The sequence below is a fragment of the Mesoplodon densirostris genome, assembly GCF_025265405.1.
Source record: "Mesoplodon densirostris isolate mMesDen1 chromosome Y unlocalized genomic scaffold, mMesDen1 primary haplotype SUPER_Y_unloc_1, whole genome shotgun sequence".
In the NCBI taxonomy this organism is placed as follows: Eukaryota; Metazoa; Chordata; class Mammalia; order Artiodactyla; family Ziphiidae; genus Mesoplodon; species Mesoplodon densirostris.
In genome coordinates, this window is record NW_026778236.1 from 2,954,612 (window position 1) to 2,974,255 (window position 19,644).

At 39.9% G+C, this 19,644-nt stretch overlaps 1 pseudogene; it reads left to right on the plus strand.

Annotated features, from left to right (window-relative positions):
• The first annotated feature begins 417 nt into the window (after nucleotides 1-417).
• LOC132482976 (heterogeneous nuclear ribonucleoprotein A1-like 2) lies at nucleotides 418-19,639 on the plus strand (annotated as a pseudogene).
• The last annotated feature ends 5 nt before the right edge of the window (nucleotides 19,640-19,644 follow it).

The following is a 19,644-nucleotide window of genomic DNA, read 5'->3' on the forward strand; positions in this document are numbered from 1 at the left end:
AAAAATGTGAGTAGATGTGAACAATTTAAAAATATGTTTAAGGTATATTCTGCACAGTTCATAAAACATATTAACTGTTAGATGTGTAGAATCCAGGACCATTTATTATTGCTTATTTTTTTGTTGTGTTTTGGAAAAGAAGCCTTGAACCCTGCAGGTAAAATAATTTACAGTTGCCTTCTAATCTAGTTTTTACATACAGGTTTTTGTAAGATATCTATAAAGAATGGAGCATTTGTTACGCCAGTGCTTGTTTGGCTTTGTGTTACAAGTTTCCTCTCTTTTAAGTAAGAAACGGCAAATATTTTCACTGCTATAGGGTACTTCAGTTGAGTTATAAACAGGTGTAATAGTTTTTGCTTATAATTTATTTTTTGCTATATGTATAAAGATATATTTTTAATTACTTACAGAAAAATGGTGGAAGCAGATCAGGCTGGGAAACTGTTCATAGGAGGCCTCCATGCTGACACCAATGAAAATTCTCTTGAAGTGGTATTTGGGAAATATGGTCACATTATGGAAGGTAATTTTTAGAACCTATATATATATATATATATATATACACATAAACACAGATATATATATATATGTATACGTTCGAAGCAAATGTGTATTAAACACACACCATTGAACAGCTAAGTTAAAGTGCTTTTTCTATTTGTAACACATGAGCACTTTTTTTTAAAGTTTCTGTTTTTTATTAGGAAAGCACTGGGCAATGAGGGAAAGTGTACACCTTAGGGGCTCCTACTACTGAGTAGGGCAAAAAGCAGCGTTTCTTTCTTCACCCCAGCCACGCTTTGCAGCATGCTGGGTTTTACTTACCTGACCAGGGATCAAGCCCACGCACAGTGGCATGCAGCATGTGGATCATAGTTGCCTGACGAGGGATCAGACCCGTGTCCCCTTCATTGGGAACGTGGAGTCTTATCCACTGGACCACCAGGGAAGTCCCAGGGCTTTTTAAACATACTGTCGTCATAGGACATGAAATGGGATGAGATATGCTAGCTGTAGAACGGTTGAAATTATTGACTATTTTTAAAATACTAGAAATGATATAAAATGGAAAGGGTTTTTTTGCTTTATTTGTTTTTGGTTTTTGTTTTGTTTTTAAGTAACTTCCGGGAGGCTGTTACTGCACTGTGTCCATAACATGAAATTAAGGAGGCCTTATGAGAAAGTGTCAAAGGATTGATTATTTTGAAAATATGAAACGTTCAATTTTATGTGAGATTTAAATTAAAAATATTTATGTATATTACAGTTATGTTGATGAAGGATCAGAAGAAAAACAAGTCTAGAGGCTTTGCTTTTATTACTTTTGAGAATCCTGCAGATGCAAAGGATGCTGTCCAAGATATGAATGGAAAAGTAAGAGACTTTAGTAATATTTTGTATTCTCCATTTATTACTATTTCAAGATTTTTTTTTCTAATTTTTTAAAGTAACATGATGCCATATAAGCCTTCACTCTCCATTTTGTCACATAAGTATTGGATTGTCCGGTTGGAAGGAGATTGACATTAACATTAGCTTTAACAATATATTTTAAGCCTGTTTTAGCATTCAAATGTAAAAGTAAATGAGTTTTAGCCTGTAGAGCTCTCCCCAATATCCCGTACTGTTATTTTTAAGTCTCGACTTTTTTGTACTTCAGAGTCACTCTTCCTTGTGTCACTGTTACAAATAATTACTTGTCCCTTACAACTGTACTTTTAATTGCATATTTGCTCAAAGAATTTGTTTATATTGTAGGTAGTATTTTTCCCATTTTATATTGCAGGTCATATCTTTTTATATTCATCATCCTGTGAATTGTTCATTGTTAAAAGTACTTCCAGTGCATCTCGGTTCTCATAGTGTAGAACACATACATTAATTCCCTTTGTCCTATAGCTTGGTTTCTGGTATGCTGCAGGCACTTGGCACATGTTGACCCTTTTACTTTACTTTCATATTTTAAGGTATGGTAGTACCTAGAAGTTGATCTTGACTCATGATTTTATTTTGGGTGCAGAGGTAAATTTGTGTCATGAAGGATAGTAGACCCCCATTATTTGTTTGTTTTCAAGCACAAGAATGTGTAGACATTACTCTTCAATTCTTTATTCAACAGATATTTTATTGCCAGGCATTGCTTTAGCAATTGATTAATGGTTGTGGGGAATACAAAATACCTATTTTCTTGGACACTTGTGTTCTAGGGTGAAAGATGAGAAACGTACAAGTAAAACTAAATACAATTTCATATGAAAAATATTAAGGAAAGTAAAGTAGGTAATTTCATTAGAGCTTAAGGGGAGTGGTTTTCTATACATATAGATCTAAGAATGTTAAATCCTGAATGTTGGAAGGGAGGCAGCCCTTCATAAGTCTGTGGGAAATATTTTGGACCCAGAAACAGAAAAGGAGGCCCTAACGTGGGAGCACATGGCTGTTGAGGCTGTTTGTATTGGGCCAGGGCCCATCCATATCCACCAGAAGTCTTAGTAGGAATTCAGCATTTAAAATTGTCTTCCAAGGATAACATGAAACAGCTAGGTTGTTTTACGTAGAGCAATTATATTATGATTTGAATACAGTTTTCAAAAACACTTTGGCATCTATAGAAGGTTAATGTAGGAAGTTGTTGGAAGATTAAGAAGTGTAAGCATTTCTGAAACATAAGAATATGAAGTACTATTATAAGAAGTTACTCTTTGGGGACATGTTTAAACAATTGAATAAGGCAAGAAATGTTGAGGACCAAGTAAGTGCTCTATTTAAAAATAAATCAAGGAGATTATTAGAAGTAAATACAGAAGAGCAATCATCTTGGAAAATTTTCTTTCCCTTAATATTTAATAAATGCTAAAAACGATTAGAGTAGGGATAACCATTTTGAATAAATAACTGAATAATTTTATTTTTTTAAATGACACGTATACTTTTATTTACCCTTGGGACACTGAAAACTTTGAATGGTAGAAGTAGAGAAATGAAGTGAGTTTAGTTCTCCATTATAGAAAATAAAAGGGTATATTCTCTCATGATAAGTGAGAGGTATTAATCTTCTTTTAATACCAGAGGACATTTCAGGGAGCTCCAATTGCCAATACGTACACTTTGTGTTGGATGACTTAATGAAAGGCAGTTACTAATTAAGTCTCATTTATCTGGCATGGTGAAGGACACCATCATTTCAGAAGAAAATGTTTGCTTTGGGGAAAAAAGACTGATCTTGGACTAGTGCAGTAGTAAATAAATTTGATGTGATGTTATTAATGTTATACTTAATCTGTTTAGTCTTTGGATGGAAAGGCAATTAAAGTAGAGCAAGCCAACAAACCATCTTTTGAAAGCGGTGGTACACAGAGACCACAACCTCCTGCAAGAAACAGGGGCCATCTGAGAAATCCGAGACATGGAAGAGGAAGAAATCGAAGAGGAGGAAATGGAAGAGGAGGAAATGGAAGAGGAGGAAGTGGGAGCGCAAGAGAGCATCCCTCACCTGGAGGACACCTGGGTGATGTTTTCAAATACAAGGCTGCAACCAGAGGACCGAAAAATAGTAGGTTTAACTGTATAGAAACCTCTCAGTTTTTATTCCATCCTTTATGAGCAAAGTAGTGTGTAAGAACTATCAGATGATGAATCACATTGATAGTCAGAAGTATTTCTAAGTGGTGAAGAATTATTGTAGTTATAAAATGACTTAACTAGGTAATGTGCAAAAAGTTAATCACCTTACAGGGGAATAGCATAAATTTTAAAGTAAATTCAGTCTCTTTTACCATTATTACTAATTGCCTCTTTTCTTCGAGGATTTTTCTACAGAGTTTCCTACTGTCGATCATACATTAGAATTTTTCACTTTAGGACCAATAACTTGATATGAGTTTAAATCAATGATTCATTCATAATCTATTAAAAATACATTGGTTAATTTTATTCTGAGAGTAGCCTTATTGCATCATAAACATCCTAGAGAATCTTGAAAACTCCACAACAGAAAATAAAAGTCACTCAGAATATCCACAATTCAGGGCTAAACACTTCATATTTTAGGTTTCACCTTGCAGTATTTGTCTTAAGTATATGTGTTCAGACATCTAAGCAAATCTCCATTGTCATTTTGATATGAGGCTTTTCTACCTGGGTCTCTGGTATGCATTTGGGAAAATACCTGAGGGAAATAAATAGAGCTTTAGATTCTAAAAGGTGTCTTTGATCCAGGAAAAGAGTAAAAAGCTCTGCTTCAGACATATGTATGTTTTCTTTGTGTGTGTGTATTAGAGGAGAAAGTCGTTGAAAATGCCTTTTTTTGGATTTTTTCAGAGAAGTTTTCTACTTAGTAAGAAAAGGAGGAAAAGCACTTTGCATTTCAAAAACTTGCATATATTTAACAACCTTTGCTTCATCTATTAACCATAACCAGTCTTCAGAAATAAAACATTTAGTTTCTTTTTGTGATAATTACATGTGTGAATTTTAGGAAATGTTTTTGGAAAGTTCAGTTAAAGGGTAACCCATTTTAAGATAACACAGTTTTGCTCTTTTCCCACTATCTTGACCTTGAGAAAAGTTGACCAGTTCATATTCTGCCATGTGTAAGAATACTCATTTTTTTCTTGCCTGTGGCAATACAGGGGAATTGGAATATACCTAAACATCTTTCTGGTTAGAAAGGTAACACATAAATTTTCAGTATTTAGTGTGCATTTCTTAAATACTATTAAAATTGAACAGAACGTAGCCCCTTTCACTGAGAAATTAACATTAAGAGTTGATCTGTGAATAACACAGGCTTGAACTGTTGATCAACTTACAAGCAGATTTTTTTTTCAATAACTACATATAAGATCACTGCATGATCCAAGGTTGGTTGAATCCATGGATGCAGAACTAGGGATACTGGACCAAGTGTAAAGTTATAAGCAGATATTCTCCTGCAAAGGGAGTTATTTGTATGTATATACTTAACTTTTAGGTAATGCATTTTTTATTCATCTTTTTTTCTTTTTAATGTTTTGATTTATACCTAGGATGTTGTGTTTTTCAAAAGCTTCCTTGACACCAGAATTATATAACTAATAACTTACCATCTTCCTCCTAAAATGATGAACAATTCAGTTTTACATTTAATTTATCCAGGTTTTCCTGTACTCTCTCTCTTCTCCCCAAACTGCTTTCATACCAGTGGTTCTTTAGCTTTTTCCTCGATTTTCCAAACTGACTTTTACGGTAAGTCTTTGAACTCTACTAACTTATGTGTCATATGAGGAAACAATCATATTGGTTTAGACAGATAGGAAAGCTGAAGACTGGAGTAATTGTTGAGTGAAAATTTATAACAATAAGTGAAACTAGCCCAATGAAAAAATGTTGATTCTACTTAACTAAAAAGATTTCATTTAAACACAGGTCGTGGTGGGCATACTCCTAGTCCCAACGCGAGTTCTTCCAGGGGAGCCTTTCCAGTTAAAAGAGGACAATCTTCGAGAAGTGGAGGTCCTCCTCTTAAGAGATGTGCTCAGAGACGAAGCAGCAGTGGGGTGGGAAGACAAGGTAAATGCTATATAATGCAGAGACAGTTGTTTCTCATTAATGAAAGTGAGCTATTTTTAAACAGAATGTTTAAGCAGAATGGAAAGTGAGAAGTATATGAACATGTTAACCAATCACTAATTTATTTATTGATTTGTGGTTGGGAAATAATTTCTCAGTTTTTGATTATAGATGTAATAGGTGATTAGCACTGCTGTGGGGAAAACATTGCTTGTAAGTCCATGTTTGCTATAGAATTCCTCTTAATTTAAGTTGCTGCTAACACTTTTTGGTTAGTAGGCTTCTTTATCACATAGCTTCAGTATCAGAATTTTCATGAAAACTATGTCCTGTGAGAGAATGTTCTGGTGTGTAGACTAGTTTAGCTATGTATATTGGCTACCTGGTTTTATTAATTATTATAAACAATAATTGAAACTTGCCATATGAACTGTAGTTGGTGCTCTTAAACTTTTTTAGCACTGTTTTCTGATCCTTAATATGGTACAGACTTGAAACAGCCATTATCAAATTGCCATTTTACGTGTAGACGATGAATGAAGCCAAATGTAGCACGATATTGACTTCAAAACACAACAGAAGCTAAGAAGCCTACCCTTTCCATTATTAGATGGTTAGCCTAGGGAACAAACAAGAGAAGAGAACAAACAAGGTCCTAGTGACCTCCAGGAATGAGGAATAAGAATTAACACATGAAGAGAACATTATTTATGGGAGATAGTTTCATATTTTGGAAGCGGTACAGTGTTTTTCAAATGAGCCCTTTATTGCTAATAAACAATAGAAGTCACTGTTGCTATCATCATACAAGGTCAATAATTAAGGTTGTGCACTTAAAGGAGAGAGCCAACCACTTGGTGATTGAATATGTGACAGTACTTACCAAAAATTAATGTTTTGCTCCAAGTTTGAGAAGTGTTCCCTACTGCTGGTAATTTAAAGGGTATGCAAAATGTATGGGGAACAGGAGATGTCAGAAAATACAATGTTCAGTGGTAACATTGAAAGGGAAACGAAAATGTGCATAAATGGAATTTTAGAAGGAGTAGTTTTTTAAAATGATTTTAGAGAGTGGAAGGCTATCAGTCTTTTGGATTTTTCTTTGAAACATTACTGTCAATTTTGAGATACTTACATAAGCATTTTTAAATTAAAGGTTCAGTATCACATGGAAGACAAAATTATGGAGGTCCTGCTCATAGAGAGCCAGTCTCTTTTCGGAGAGTTGGCTATATGTCACAGAGATGGTGGCTATGCTACTAAAGATAGGTAATAGAAAGCACAGTATATGAATTAAGTCATGGTTAGTTTTGTTGTTCTTGTTGAAATTTACCTAACACAAAATTGAACATTTAAAAGTGAACAATTCAGTAACATTTAACACACTTAACAGTGTTATGCAACCACCAGCTCTGTTCAGTTCCAAAACATTTCATTACCCCAAAATAAAATTAATAAGCAGTCACACCCAATTTCTGCCCCCTTGTCCCTGGTAGGTACCCACCTGTGTCCTTATCTATGAATTTATCTAATCCTGAATATATCATACTAATGGAAGCAAACAATATGTGACCTTTATTATCCAGCTTTCCCTTAGCATAAATATTTTCAAGGATCATTCATGCTGTAGCGTCAATCAGTACTTCAGACCTTTTTGTTTTTTTGGCTGACTAAATATTCCATTATATGTGTGGTTAACATGGTTTGTTTATCTATCTGTGTGAGTTATTCCCATCATTATGCTGTCATGAATACTCCGGTACAAGCATTTGGGTACCTGTTTTCAATTCTTTTTGAGTGTATATATACTTAAGGAGTGGAATTCCTGGGCCATATAGGAATTCTTTAATTTTTTAAGAAACTGCTAATCTTTGCCACAGAGCCTGTACTATTTTACATTTCTGCCATGCACATATACTTGGTTTGTTTCTCTGCCTCTGCACCAACACTTGATATATTCTATTTGTCTATTTTTAATTATAGCCAGTGTGATATGTGCAAAGTAGATATTTCATTTTGGGTTTGAATTTCATTTCCCTAATAAATATGTTGAGCAGGTTTTCATGTCCTTGTTGCTCATTGTATATCTTCTTTAAACAAAAGTATATTCAAGTCCTTTGCCCATTTAAAATTTTTTGTCTTTTTGCTGTCTGAGTTCTTAAATATTCTGGATATGATAAGTTGCATTTAAAATTTTAGCTGCTTTATTTCAGTTAGTCAAGGAGAGATTATCCACACCCCTGAGCCAGCAGGGATTATACTCCACCACGTAGACGCTATGCACACAGTTGTTACGGACATTCAAATTCTCGGAATGATCATCCCTCTAGAGGACATAGGTAATATAAAATTTTGTGTTTATATCAAATAAAAACATTCGTTTAAATTATGTTATTGTGACACATAATTTAAATTGATGACATAATTTATGACATTCTTTTAAATTCAGTGACCGTGATGGCTATGGTGGAAATCGTGATAGAGATTATTCTGAATATTGAAGTGGAAGCTTTTACAGGGATTCATATGGGAGTTACGGTAAGAGTCCAGTTACAACTTGTAAGTCATAGAATTAGACTTAACCAGATCGTTGTTTACTCTACTTTTACTTCAGTTCCTCAAGGGTAAAAGTATGTTTAGCATGTCCTTTTAGATAAGTTAAAGACGTTTGAATTGTTTTGTTAATAGCTCACTTAAAATAAAATGCTATGAAGGGTAAATGGGCAGCCTCATCTTTTTTTCTCATTACAGAAAACCAATTTTAACATGATTATTATTTTTTATTTTTATTTTGTGTGCGGTACACGGGCCTCTCACCATCGTGGCCCCTCCCGTTGCGGAGCACAGGCTCCTGACGTGGAGTCCCAGAGGCCATGGCCCACGGTCCCAACCGCTCCCCGGCATGTGGGATCCTCCTGGACCGGGGCACGAACCCGTGTCCCCTGCATCGGCAGTCGGACTGTCAACCACTGCGCCACCAGGGAAGCCCCACTAAATCTTGTTAAAAGTTGCCACTCTACTGATTATTTAAAAATGCTAAAATAGGGGCTTTTACTTTCAAAGAAACTACTTAGGCTGAAAAATGTTGCTCGCTCTTTTAAATAAATGTAGAAGCCCTGCACCGTTGCTACATAGTTTATATTTTCATAGCAGAGAGAGATGAAGCTTATCTTTTCAAATATTTAGCACTTTAAGTCATGTGATATGATATCAGAAAAATCTGTAATGTTTAGCGTTTGTTTATCAATCAGTAACTTCCCATGTGACTCCCGTGGTGCACCAGCAGCACGAAGGGCCCCTGTGACTTACGGTGGAAGCAGTCGCTGTGATAGCAATATGAGAGATGGATATGGAGGAGGTCCGGAAGGTTACTCCAGCAGGCAAAGTAATACTTATTCAAGTGGTCGAAAGCGTAGAAGACAGGAACAATGAGGGTTTCCACCCTCTGTCAATAGGGAGTATCTTGCTCCCCGTGACCCATACAGTAGCTCAGTTTGTGGGGCTTCCAGACGAGGTTATGCGGGAAGCCAATCTGAAAGAGAGGGCCGAAGCAGATATTAAAAATAACACTCAGTTATGCACCAAATGTTCGTTACAAAGGAAAAGTTTAAGTTGTTTTCCTTAATTGATGCTTGAATACTACTAAAAGAAAAATGTTGGTTTGTGGGGAAGAGGCATATATTAACTTTTCCTCTAGGAATTTTCAGACAAAGTGAAAACATGGAATTATTCAGAGGACTTTCATGTTGTTAATGTTAATTGAAAAGTAGAAGTCGTGTTTCAAATGTTCAAAATTTTCAGAGTAAAAAAATTTCGTGAAATATGTCTTGTTAATTACACTGCTGAGTTAAACAAGCATAAAACTTTTGTTTGGAGGGTGAATTGTGCTGTTTGCCTAAACTTTTCCTTTGTACATGAATGTATTCAAAATTAAGCAATGTGTTATTTCTCCATCGCAAGCTGTGACTGTTTTCCAGTTAGGCTAAAGAAATTACATGTTCCTTTTTTTGAAAGCTTAAACGTGTAGAAGGTTGGAGAAGTCTCCAGAAAGGCTGAGAAACAATGCTTGCATTATTAGTGAAAGTCGATGTGTCTTTATCCCTTTAAAGCAATAGTATAGATGAGAGGAAAATTTAGACATGTGACTGTAAAGAGTTTAAGAAATCTTGAGGTTAAGTATCTATTTTCTGATCCATATTCAAGTGGCAGATGACCAACGTGGGAATAATGGTTATAAAACCAATTTTCCACTAAACGTAAGTGGAACCAGTTAACTTTTCTGAGTATATATATCTTAGTGAAAGTTAGTACCCCTAGATTTTAAAACATTGGGAAACATTTTAAGTAATACTGATTTCAACTTTATTTTGGTGTGCTTGATGTAACACAAAGGGTTTCGTAATATACTCATAAGTATAGAGTTATCTGGAGGGTTAAGGGTTTTTTGTCAGTGACCTCAGGTGACATTTAATTAGTAATGCTTAAAATTTGGGAAGAAACTTGAGTGTAAAAACTTTAAGCCAAATTGGAATCTGCAAAACTAGTACAGAAATCTGCAATATCCTTTTAAGGGAACAGCAAAAATGAAGTTAAGGGGAAGGAGAGTATTATTTGAGCCAAACTGAGGATTATAACTCAGGAGACAGACTCAGAAAGTTCTGAGGACTGTTCTACCTGTTAGAAGTCAAAGGCATGGTTACATCCATTTTGAAGAGAAAGGACAGTATATCACATCAAAGTGACATACAGATATTTTACATGAAGATCAGCAGGGATACGTAGTCTGGGTAAGCAGGTACAAAGTGAGCAGCAAGTCAACATGATCCCAGTACAGAGCTGGGAAAGAACAGTATTCTTTTTAAGAAGTTGCAGCATAAGTGTCAGAGGAAGGTAAAATAATTGACCTTTATGATCAGGAAGGCAATCTGTCTTTGAGGAACTCTGGTTAATGTGTAATGCAGATATTAGGGAGGGAGCGAGGATGTCTCAATGACCACAGCATTTTATGTTTAATTTTTCTTGGCTGGCCTTAAAGTACTGTATTTCATAAAATCCTACGGGGCATGAAAGGTTTGCTTTTAGAATCTAACATATCAGATTGGTGAGTCAAATCCTTAAAACGAAGGGTAAAGCAAACGAAGTTTCGAACCCCAAACTGAACCGATTACTTTTTCCTGAGTACATGTTCATGAAAAACCCATAAAACTCTTAAGTGTTTAACAGTTGGGTGATCTTCAAAATACAGGGATACTGTGGGTTTGGTTCCAGAACAGTAAAGCAAGTCATGGTTTTTCTCAATTTCACGGCTTCTTATGTAACCCAGTCTTTCCTATTAACAGAAAACATGTATTTCTCCACTAGTTTTTAAGAGAACTGTGTTTGTTCCTTTCTTCCTCATGTGTAAATTCTCATTGGGTTCCCAGTGAATTGAAGGTGCTTGCTCTTCATGCCAAGAGTTGGGCATGAGACAGGCGGTTAAGCAAGTAAAGTGAGGATTTATTTAAGCAAGAATATGCCCTCAGGGAGAGCAGGCAGTTAGGTGAGGAGCTGCTGCCCTGGGTTCCACTGGCAAGCCGGTTATGAGGGGCATACAGAGGAAGGGGTGGCATACTCATTGGGGAAGCAGGAGTTTGGGGGTCACATTCCCTGCTTCTTTGCAGCTCCAGAAGGGATTTTTGTCCTTATTTAGCTTAGTCAGAAGTGTCATGGCCTCACTGCATGGTGTGTGCTGCTTGTCTGCAAGGCTAATTTTATTGTAAGGAGAGCATAATGAGCAACAGGTTACATTTGGAAGTAGGAGAGTCCTGTCTTTCCTCATCTCTCTTTGTCTGCCTTCAGGACACTTACCACCGAAAATGTGCAGTTTCCTGTCAGTCTGGAGGTTCTTGTTTTTCTTTGTCTGCCCATGGACCTCTGCTCTTTACCAGGTGCTTGATTTCCTGCCACCTGGCCCCTCTTCCACTACTCTGCTCATATCTAGCTACTCGCCTGCTGTAGCAATTACAGTAATCTTAACCTCACAGTCCTTTAATTGCATTGCAGTCACTGAAAAACGTGCTTAACATCCAGATTTAATTTTGTTCATGAATGAGTGATATCCAAACCTCTGTAAGATGATTTTCTCAGACACCATCTGAGATTTAATATCAATTGTTTTTCCTCTCGTGTTTCTTTCCTGTCAAGCAGAGGACTAAAATATTAAACAATCATTATTGAAATACTAACAATTCTTTGATTTCCTACTATATACTGAACTTGTCCCTTCCAGTAGACTTGCTTGGAAGCTGCCGGTTGGCCTACATATTAGGTAGAAACCATAAAACCCCTAAATTAGGGAACAGTTATAACTTTGCCTGATTTAAAGATCAGCTTTTGTATAATGCATACAGCTGTTATCTATCTAGACTATGGAAAGTGTCCCAAGAAATACTAACTGATCACCATCAACTGATCAACTGGTGTTTACATGAACACATTTCATTGCATAGTTTTCTCAAGTGCTCAATAATGGTTAATATACGATTAAGACACTACCAATGCAAAGCATTAACACCACAGGTCTGGGCTTCCCTAGTGGCCCAGTGGTTGAGAGTCCGGCTGCCGATGCAGGGGACACGGGTTCGTGCCCCGGTCCGGGAGGATCCCACATGCCGCGGAGCGGCTGGCCCCGTGAGCCATAGCCTCTGAGCCTGCGCGTCCGGAGCCTGTGCTTCGCAACGGGAGGGGCCCCAGCGGTGAGAGGCCGGCATACCGCAACAACAACAACAAAAAAAACAGTTTCATGATTTTGACCAGTCTCTAAAAAAGGCAGAATTACAAATTAACCTCAGGCTCCCACTTCATATAAAAGTAATTACAATATTTTCACACTTTTGTTTTGAACCCTGAATTATGTTTTCAGCTCAATGTGCTCAGTACGTCATTTAACCTCACAATAACCCTATCTGATAATTCTTTATCATCTTGTTTTTGTAGACTAGGTAAATTTAAGAGTGTAGGTAGCTTACCCAGTTTCATATAACTACTAAATTTTGAAGTTTAGATTATTTTCTGTCTGCCTGACTTCGTATCATATTAAATCACCAGATGCATTATGTCTTCTAGACATTCATCTTTCTGTTTCAGATTATTTTAACAGTTCCACTAAAAAAATTAAGTAAGTAGCATATCTGCATAGCAAGCAGAATGCTTCATGATCTGGTCCTCCCCATTTTACGTCTATCAAGAAATCCCTGAACTCTCCCTACTGATTACCTGGAGCTTCACGTTATTACCCCAAAATGCCTTTTCCTTTTTTTTTTTTTTTTTTACGGTACGCGGGCATCTCACCGTTGTGGCCTCTCCCGTTGTGGAGCACAAGCTCCGGACGGGCAGGCTCAGCGGCCATGGCTCAGGGGCCCAGCAGGTCAGGGGCATGTGGGATCCTCCCGGACCGGGGCACGAACCCGTGTCCCCTGTATCGGCAGGCGTACTCTCAACCACTGCGCCACCTGGGAAGCCCTTCTCCTTTATATTGATTAAATTAAAGCAACTGGGAAAAGTATGCAGTAAAAAGTAGAGAACACATTCTGCTGTTGCAGTTTTCTTTAGAGTTTCTCCCGCGAGTTCTCGCTCGAGATTCTCTTGCTTGTTTCTCTTGCGAGTTTCTCTGTTCACCCCTCCCCCACCTCCACATCTTCCATCTTCCCTACCTCCCCTGCGGCTCATCCCTTCCCCCACCCACCGCTACATCTGGTTCCTTAGCCTCTTTCTAGAAGTAGAGCGCTTGCTCTCGAGCCTTAGTTTAGTTAATGGTCGTCTGAAGAGACGCGGAAGGATGACTTCTGAAGAGGAGGACAAAATAAGGTAAGAAATTCGGCATTTTAGGGAGGAGAGAATAATTTATACCTCAGGAGAAAGAGTTGACACCTATATGTTCTCCTGTTACCAGAGAAAGCGTGGTAATTCAGATTTTGATTTTTCTCTCAGGCTTTTACTGTAAGAGATAAGAGCCGAGTAAGTGGTGTTTGTATAAATATGTCTGAATAGACAGTGTCTCGAGAAGTCCATCAGTTGTTCTTGAACAGTACGTTTAATGTTTGTTCTCCTGGAGAATCAGTTGCCAAGGCAGCGATGAAAAGGCAGTGAAGTTCCTGGAATTTGTCCGTGAATTGAGAAGTTGGGGGTGGGGGTGGAGCTAGGTTTGAAATGCTGCGGGAGGGAATATATTGAGTAGATAACTTAACTGTGATTAGCGGCGTACCCTCTTTGCTGTTTACTCTCACTTGCGGGTAGTGGAGCGTATGCCGGACGCCAGTTTGTTCCGCTTGCACTTTTGTTTTTTGCGGTATGCGGGCCTCTCACTGCTGTGGCCCCTCCCACCGCGGAGCACGGGCTCGGTACCCAGAGGCTCCAGACGCGCAGGCCCAGCGGCCATGGCTCACGGGCCCAGCCGCTCCGTGGCATATGGGATCCTCCCAGACCAGGGCACGAACCCGTATCCCCTGCATCGGCAGGCGGACTCTCAACCACTGCGCCACCAGGGAGGCCCTCTCCACTAGTTTTTAAGAGAACTGTGTTTGTTCCTTTCTTCCTCATGTGTAAATTCTCATTGGGTTCCCAGTGAATTGAAGGTGCTTGCTCTTCATGCCAAGAGTTGGGCATGAGACAGGCGGTTAAGCAAGTAAAGTGAGGATTTATTTAAGCAAGAATATGCCCTCAGGGAGAGCAGGCAGTTAGGTGAGGAGCTGCTGCCCTGGGTTCCACTGGCAAGCCGGTTATGAGGGGCATACAGAGGAAGGGGTGGCATACTCATTGGGGAAGCAGGAGTTTGGGGGTCACATTCCCTGCTTCTTTGCAGCTCCAGAAGGGATTTTTGTCCTTATTTAGCTTAGTCAGAAGTGTCATGGCCTCACTGCATGGTGTGTGCTGCTTGTCTGCAAGGCTAATTTTATTGTAAGGAGAGCATAATGAGCAACAGGTTACATTTGGAAGTAGGAGATTCCTGTCTTTCCTCATCTCTCTTTGTCTGCCTTCAGGACACTTACCACCGAAAATGTGCAGTTTCCTGTCAGTCTGGAGGTTCCTGTTTTTCTTTCTCTGCCCATGGACCTCTGCTCTTTACCAGGTGCTTGATTTCCTGCCACCTGGCCCTTCTTCCATTACTCTGCTCATATCTAGCTACTCGCCTGCTGTAGCAATTACAGTAATCTTAACCTCACAGTCCTTTAATTGCATTGCAGTCACTGAAAAACATGCTTAACATCCAGATTTAATTTTGTTCATGAATGAGTGATATCCAAACCTCTATAAGATGATTTTCTCAGACACCATCTGAGATTTCATATCAATTGTTTTTCCTCTCGTGTTTCTTTCCTGTCAAGCAGAGGGTTAAAATATTAAACAATCATTATTGAAATACTAACAATTCTTTGATTTCCTACTATATACTGAACTTGTCCCTTCCAGTAGACTTGCTTGGAAGCTGCCGGTTGGCCTACATATTAGGTAGAAACCATAAAACCCCTAAATTAGGGAACAGTTATAACTTTGCCCGATTTAAAGATCAGCTTTTGTATAATGCATACAGCTGTTATCTATCTAGACTATGGAAAGTGTCCCAAGAAATACTAACTGATCACCATCAACTGATCAACTGGTGTTTACATGAACACATTTCATTGCATAGTTTTCTCAAGTGCTCAATAATGGTTAATATACGATTAAGACACTACCAATGCAAAGCATTAACACCACAGGTCTGGGCTTCCCTAGTGGCCCAGTGGTTGAGAGTCCGGCTGCCGATGCAGGGGACACGGGTTCGTGCCCCGGTCCGGGAGGATCCCACATGCCGCGGAGCGGCTGGCCCCGTGAGCCATAGCCTCTGAGCCTGCGCGTCCGGAGCCTGTGCTTCGCAACGGGAGGGGCCCCAGCGGTGAGAGGCCGGCATACCGCAACAACAACAACAAAAAAAACAGTTTCATGATTTTGACCAGTCTCTAAAAAAGGCAGAATTACAAATTAACCTCAGGCTCCCACTTCATATAAAAGTAATTACAATATTTTCACACTTTTGTTTTGAACCCTGAATTATGTTTTCAGCTCAATGTGCTCAGTACGTCCTTTAACCTCACAATAACCCTATCTGATAATTCTTTATCATCTTGTTTTCGTTGACTGGGTAAATTTAAGAGTTTAGGTAGCTTACCCAGTTTCATATAACTACTAAATTTTGAAGTTTAGATTATTTTCTGTCTGCCTGACTTCGTATCATATGAAATCACCAGATGCATTATATCTTCTAGACATTCATATTTCTGTTTCAGATTATTCTAACAGTTCCACTAAAAAAAAATTAAGTAAGTAGCATATCTGCATAGCAAGCAAAATGCTTCATGATCTGGTCCTCCCCATTTTACATCTTTCAAGAAATCCCTGCACTCTCCCTTCTGATTACCTGGAGCTTCACGTTATTACCCCAAAATGCCTTTTCCTTTTTTTTTTTTTTTGTACGGTACGCGGGCATCTCACCTTTGTGGCCTCTCCGGTTGTGGAGCACAAGCTCCAGACGCGCAGGCTCAGCGGCCATGGCTCAGGGGCCCAGCAGCTCAGGGGCATGTGGGATCCTCCCGGACCGGGGCACGAACCCGCGTCCCCTGCAAGGGCAGGCGTACTCTCAACCACTGCGCCACCTGGGAAGCCCTTCTCCTTTATATTGATTAAATTAAATCTCCCCTTTGCCCTCCGCACCCCTAATACTGTACTCTCCTTCATGTATCCGAAGCTTCTCCCGCCACTCCCGCCACCCCCACCCCCGCCTCCACCGGTGAAGGGCCCTCCTAGCGTGTGGAAACTTTTCCTCCTTCACGGCTCCCTCCCCGAGGTTCAGGTCCCATCCCTATTCCTTTGTCTCTGTTTTTTCTTTTTTCTTTTGCCCTACCCAGGTACGTGGGGAGTTTCTTGCCTTTTGGGAGGTCTGAGGTCTTCTGCCAGCGTTCAGTAAGTGTTCTGTAGGAGGTGTTCCACAGGTAGATGCATTTCTGATGTATCTGTGGGGAAGAAAGCGATCTCCATGTCTCACTCCTCCACCATCTTGAAGGTCCTCCTACATTTGTTAATCTCTTGCTAAAAGGCTGACTGGAGAGTTAGCTGGTCTCTATCTATCCTACTGCCCCTCTCCAAGTACTCACTATTTGGCGTATTTGGAGCCTTTACAACCTATTGTAAAGGCTCTTATTAACCTTTACTTTTTCAATGCAAGGAGTACCAACCAAACACTCGCTTATGCCAGTTTACCAGCCCCTGGCCCAACTGATCTGACTGCTGGTCATGCCGGCCTCTAGATACTGCTAAAGAACGTGAATGGTTCTCTGTTTCTGCCCATGTGAACATCTGGTGGACCAGGTATGGAAGGCAGATAAATGACAAGGTATGGCACCCATGTCTAAGAAAACATTGCTCTGTCCCTCCTCCTGGTGAGTTATTTGGGTCTTGCATAACCTACATGGAAGGGCAAGAACTGTCCCTTGCCCACATAAAGACGAACAGGTGAAAAATTGTCCCTTTGCTTTGAAACAAACATGATACTCGGCCTTTCCCAAGTGACACTCCAGGACCAATAGTACATTCAGACTCTGTGGTTTGATCCCACAGGTGGCATCTTCAAATCCCTGGAAAAGATTGTAAGTGACTCTAGCGCTACCGTTCTTGGTACAAACGTCTGCCAAATCAACAAATGTTTTGGATGACTCGTAAGCCCCCTCCGTACAACTTGGGGTACTACGGCTGCTCCCATGACTAAGCTGCCTACTACCATAAGCTATGTACGGGTGGACCACTATAAAACTCTGGACTCACTTGGCCACAGAACCAAGCTTTAGAGCTGCCAAAACCAGACCACAGGCCTCCTGTACCAACTCTTTTGCAGCCTGTTCTGCTCTGACAGATTGACAGGAGCACATGGGAAATGGAGGGTATGGATGCTAGCATTACGAACGGCAAAGGTCGTGGAATACTCCAGTTCCTGGAGATTGCAGGTTCCGTTGTAACCTTGTCTGCAAAACACACTGGTCTTTTTATGTTAGGTGGCAACAAAGTATATAAAGGGTGTCCACCTAACCGGTCAGGACAATGGGGACTTGGATACCTGGCTCCTTCTGTCACCAAGTACTCCACCCTAAATGCAGCCAAATTACAAACCTGGGCTCCTTTGTTCATAAAACTGTGTCCCATAAATGTGCCAACAGAGAAGTCATAGACAATCCACTGGGTATCACAACTCCAACTTCTTTTCATTGCTCAGGATCTTATTCCCAAGCTATGGAGGTTATGAATTAGAACAGCCATCCTAACGCTCCATGGTAGTGGAACGAGAGTTCAGTTCCCCTATGCAAACTGTGAAAATACTTCAGTCAGAAGTTAACAGCCTAGCATCAGTGGTGCTCCAAAATGGACTTGCTCTGGACACCCTGGCTGCTCAGCGAGGATGAGCTTATGCAATCATCAGTGGAAAATACTGCTTCTACGTAAATCAAATGGGAAATATAGTGTCCAACTGATTAAAAGTGACGAAAATGCTCTCGTCACATAATTGAAGCAAAGCCGTTTTATTGGCCTGCTGTCATCCCAGGACTGGGGAACTGTTTCAATAGGGTTTGGGGAAATGTACTTTGATTTGATTTGCTCTTTTCTGTTTCTTCATCCTCATTCTAACCTATGTTCTGTTCTCCCTTTGCAGATCTCTTACCACTGAGCTACTCACCCAGTTTTGCTCTCCACAGCCATCACCTTAGCCTTTTCTTTGTGAAACATCAAGGGAAGTTGCAAAGGAGGGAATCCTTGGGGCTCAGAGCGGGCCACCCAAGATATGCCTCACCGGCACGTTGACTATTTTGAACGGAGGCTACCTGGGAAACGGTCAGTGAGGGGAAATGATTGAAAACAACAACAAAAACACTCTGGCCCCCTCCCTTCCCCCAAACTGCGCACTAAATCCACGTGACGGTATCCTCCCTATGGCAGGAGGCTAGAAAGCATCCTTGTCACCACAGTTAGGAAGTTCAAGGCTAAGAAAGCTGGATAAACGAACGCTGACACTTCTTCATTAGGCTGCTTGCCCAAGCTCAAGCCTCTTTGTTTTGTCAAATGTACAAAAATATGTATTTGTCCAAAACTCAATACATTCAGCCTGCTTTGGTCACTTCAGGTGGTCCCATTTCTCTGAGACCTCTGTGTACATGAATAAAATTGGTTTGTTTTTCCTGTTAATCTGTGTTGTGTCCACATAATTATGAGGAGAGCCAAAAGGGCCTCAAGACGGGTAAAGGAGAAATTTGTCCGTCCCCGTGTTGCTAGACAAGGTCACACACATTCACTGGCTCAGAGAAGATTTGAGGAGACCCTAAGTTTTCACCTCTGGCTGATCTTTAGTCTCCAGGTGTACTGGGTGGGAAAACTTGGGAAAATGAAAATGGTGTATACAGTGATGAAGCTGTGCACCCAGCCCCAAGGTAATCTGCAGAGACCAGGAGAGTGGTTTTTGAAATTTGTGTTTTCTTGCTACCTCCCCAAACGCCCTGACCCAGCACCCCGGCGGTTTAGAAAAGTAATAATCTGTTGTGTCCACCCACGTAGTGGAACAGAAACACCAGTGACTACACAGCACACGGCAAAGAAAACCGTCTAACCAAAAATAGTTCGGCATAGTAACGGAAAGGATCAACTACAACCAGCAGCCACAAGTGAGTACGAGGGAGAAAAACGTCCTCCCCATTTACTGCATTCCACACTTCAAAATCTCTAGTTTTCAACACCACTTACAAGGCATGCAGTGAAACAAGTGTGTATTTGCCCCATCACAGGTCAGATAAGCAAATTAACAGAAACTGTGCATGAGGAAACCAAGTACTTTAACTTTGTAGGCAGACATTCAGTGAAGAGTCATACCTACGCTCACCTGACCAAGGAAACGATGGATCAAGGACTAAAAGAAACCAGGAGACCAAGGTCTAACGAAATAGAGACTCTCAACAAAGAGACATTTAAAACAGAGACAAATAGGAATTATGGGGCTGAAAAACCACAGCATGTGAATCAAAACCTTCAGTAGAGACT